The 4369-nt window shown below is 30.4% G+C and overlaps 1 non-coding gene across 1 annotated transcript; it reads left to right on the forward strand.

Annotated features, from left to right (window-relative positions):
• Positions 1-581: 581 nt before the first annotated feature.
• On the forward strand, positions 582-743 carry LOC142178666 (U1 spliceosomal RNA). The gene has a single exon (XR_012706934.1). It is a non-coding gene; the product is annotated as a U1 spliceosomal RNA (small nuclear RNA).
• Positions 744-4369: the final 3626 nt, after the last annotated feature.

Raw genomic sequence — 4369 nt, forward strand, 5'->3', positions numbered from 1 at the left:
GTTTAGTCGATTTTTAAATATTCATTTACAGTTATATGTCGGTTTTTTTTAAAATAAATTTCCAGTTTTTTAAATTTTTTTCAATAAATTTCCAGTTTTTTTAATTTTTTTTTTCCAGTTTTACAAAACAAATACTTTAAAAAATTGAAAAGACTTAAAAATATATATTTTGCAAATTTCTTTTTTTTTTAGTTTTTACAGAATATATATTTTTCAGTTTTTAAAAGTATTTTAAAAAAAATAAAATTCCAGGGCATTATTGATCCATTTTGAATAACACAAGGGCATTATTAGACCTATTTTATAACGGCAGGGTCATTTTTGGATTCAAATTTAAACGGGGGTTATAATTGATCCATTTCGAATACCACAAGTTCATTTTTGGGCCTTTTCCCTAATCATTATTATTATTATTTATTATTGTTTTTGTATTCAAAAAAAATATAGTCTAATTTTTAATTTCAAAAGAAAGCCAAAAGAATGGCAGCTTCATTGTGAGTGATTGCTCCCACATCGGTAGTTTGAAGGCAAAGGGAAGCGAAAGGCTTAGTATAAGAAATGGGCTGAGAGCACAGAGAAACATACTTACCTGGACGGGGTCAATGGGCGATCAATAAGGCCCATGGCCTAGGTTGGTGACCTCCATTGCACTTAAGGAGGGGTGCCCGCCTAAGGTCGACTCAAGTGGTCGAGCCTACGTCATAATTTGTGATAGTGTGGGCCTGCGTTCGCGCGGCCCCTACCCAATTCTAGCCCATTATTTTTTGGCCCATTATGTAATATGGTAAAGCTTGTTACTTTATATCGTTACTCTTCATGTTTCTGTAAATTGAGATAAAAATGCTTCATCTGCCGAGCGATTATGACAACTAACGATTTATATCAGCTATAAATCCATCACTTAGAGCTGATAATACAAATTTTAAGAGAATTGAGGTATTATTCCGTTAAATAGACCACATACTTTTATAGTAGAAATATTTAGAAAAATGAATGAAAAATATTTTAGATATTGAATAGTAAGTAGTTTCACTTTGTCCGGGAGTAAGGAGTATTTAATTTGACAAGCACCTTACCACACTTGAGATGTGTAGGGATTATGAGCAAACAAGTAAATACAACTCAGTAATTTGATAAAATTCTTAAATTGCAAGAAGCATGTTGAGACAGTAAAATACCTAATTATTTTACACGTCCCTTAAGAAAATATAATAATTAAGAGATATATTTGACTATTTTATCCTTATTTATGTCTTATTGGTATTTAAATCATCATAATATTATAACATAATTTAAGTGTTTGTAGTCTTCAAGAACAATTACTACTAAGGGTAAAATAGGAAAAGACAATTAAGTTTGTCTTGAGCTTCTAAAATGACAAATAATTTGAGATAATTATTTTTTAGAAATTATGACAGATAATTTGAGACAAAGAGAGTATATAATTAACAATAACTGGGTAGTTAGCACTTTCCTTAATTCTTTTTCAGACTTTGACATTAATTTAATGCGGAAGAAAGTTGAACATATGAGCAGTGGTGGAACCAGAACTTAAGGGGAATAAAAAAAATACTACATGAATTTAAACTTGTGATCTAAACCAAATTTTGAATCATCATTGTCATTTTATTAAAATCTTTCCTAATGTTAAAGAATTTTAATAATCTATATATAACCAAAAACCAATTTTGTCCTATTTGTATATTATACAACAACAACAACAACAATATATCCAGTATTATCCCACACCGTGAGGTCTAGGAAAGGGTAGTGTGTATGCAGACCTTACCCCTACTTTGTAAGGATAGAGAGACTGTTTCCAATAGACCATCGACTCCCCTATTTGTATATTGTAATTTTCTGAAATGAGATTCAATTGAATCCTTGGCTCTACATAGCTATGCGCCTGCATATAACGAGTTGCATTTGTTAAGTGGATAGTTGTGCGACCATAAAAATGGAATGATGAAAATATTACAGAATAAACAAGTATCTTGATTTGAAATCTAACTTAAGAAATAGAAATTATATTATAATTTATCACATATTTTTGTAGCTTGATTTTCACACTCAGTCAAATTTCTGTATAATATCATTATTTTGTTACGATTTTTTAAGTTTTTATAGTGAATGACTGTTATACACTTATAACAACATTCGACATTTAAATATTTTCTGGCTGTTATGAACAAAATAATCAAAATTTCTTTCCTTTTCCTTTTTTAATGTTACATATAAAAAATAAAAATTATTCAAATTAAAAATCTCAAAAGATATGCATATTTTATTAGTTAAATATTAAAGAAAACTAATATGTTATTAATAAATTCATAACAAAATGTATAAATATTGAAACTCTAATGCACATATTCTAAAGCTTCAAGAAAATTAAATTCATTTAAAATTAATGAACGAGCCATGGAAAAGATATGTACAAGTCTCGAATCTTAAGCATTATACAAGATGGAAATTTTGTTCAATAGAAAAGATTATATATGCGGATCTTCAAATATTATACATTATGCTAGATAGAATCTTTTGTGCAATGAAATGAAAATATACAAACATATCTATTAATTGAATTAAATTCAGCCTTTAATTATAAAAGGATGCACTAACATAATATTTTTTGTTGCAAGTGACGCACTAAGGGCTTGTTAGTGCGAGGTATAAGGGATAATTTATCCCGAAATTAAATTTAAAATGAATTTATCTCACGTTTGATTCGAATAAAATTGCGGTATAACTAATCTCGGGATTAGTTGTCTCGAAATTGTAATGTTATTTTTATTCTTATGTGAGGGTGGAATAACAATCCCGAGATAATAATCATGGGATAACTTGTTTCCCAACCAAACGACCTTTAAAGTTTCAAAAATTTGATCAAATTAAGATCTTTAAGCTTATTTTATCGGTAATTTTTGGAATTCTAATGCTAGAAAGATGTTTGTTGCCGTTACAAAATAAAAAATTAATTAAAAAAATATAGTTTTTCTAGTGAATGATTGTTTTATAAAAATACTGTTATAGAGAGGTCTATTATTTGTATTTATATTGTTTTGTTAAAAAAGTAAACGACGGTCTTAAAGATAAATTTTATACATTCAGATGTTAAAAATCAAACAGTCTTAATTTTAGGCCTCATTTATTTTTTTTAAGATTAAGACGTCTGAATCTGAATACACATCTGAATATCAAGATGTGTATTAAGATTAAGACATCTTAATCTGAATACACATCTGAATATATTAAGATGTGTATTAAGATCTGAATACTAAAATTAAGACTGTTTGATTTTTAACATCTGAATGTATAAAATTTATCTTTATTTGAAAATTAATAAACATAAAATTCAAATGAAATACTAACTAATCTAATATTCTATCAATAAAATATACAATTTTTAAAATATGATAGTTGTTGGTGGTGATGGCTAACGAGTGAATGCCGACTAGAGGCGGTGGTTGATGGTAGTTTTGGTTGCTAATGGTGGTTCATGAGTAGCTAGTAGTGATTGGTAGTGGTGGCAATTATGATTGAGGATGATGGTGGTGGGTGGTGATAGTTAATAATGACGGGTGGTGGTAGTAATTGTGATTGAGGAAGGTGGTGGGCGGGTGGTGGTAGGTTATAATGATGGGCGGTGACGGCTGTGGTTGTTGATGGTTATGGGGTAGTTAGTTGTGGTAGTTGAGGTGGATGAGTGTTGATTGTGGGTGAGAATGATGGTGGTCGGAGTGGTGGGGATAGTGAGTGGTGATGGTCGATAATGGTGGCGGCTATGATTGAGGATGATGGTGTGGTGGTGGTGGTGGTTGAGTATGGTGGTGGTGGCGTCATGGTGGTAGTTGATAATGGTAGCCGGTGACGGCAGTTAATAATGAATATGTGATAGCATCTTAATGAAATTAAGTTTCTGTTATAGATTTTAATCATACAGACCTATTCAGGCCCATTAAGTGATTGTGAATTAAGTAGTTAATATCTGATATGAATGATTGAGATTAATATCTCCAATAAGTGCAAACAAATGAGGCGTTAGTCCCCTTTAAACATCTAGTTTGGGAAAGGGATTAGGAAAACAGTTTGGTTTTTAAATAGAGACCAATTGTTTTCCAACAAACTTGTTTGTTTCTGACTTGCGAAAAATTGATCTCGCTGAGAAGTCAGAAGAGGCAGGACTTAGCCAAAGTGGTAAAATAGTAAAGGGCAAAAACTCGTTGTAATCGCTGCAAAAATGAACGTGGGCCCATCTGGTTTCAGTACGTCTTAATCCCTCATCAATTTCTATCTATATACACTTTATTTTGATGCATGAATTATAGCAATTGATTTCTAATTCTAATTTTCACTTTGATGTTGTAATTTT

The sequence above is a fragment of the Nicotiana tabacum genome, chromosome 24 (genome assembly GCF_000715075.1).
Source record: "Nicotiana tabacum cultivar K326 chromosome 24, ASM71507v2, whole genome shotgun sequence".
Taxonomy (NCBI): Eukaryota; Viridiplantae; Streptophyta; class Magnoliopsida; order Solanales; family Solanaceae; genus Nicotiana; species Nicotiana tabacum.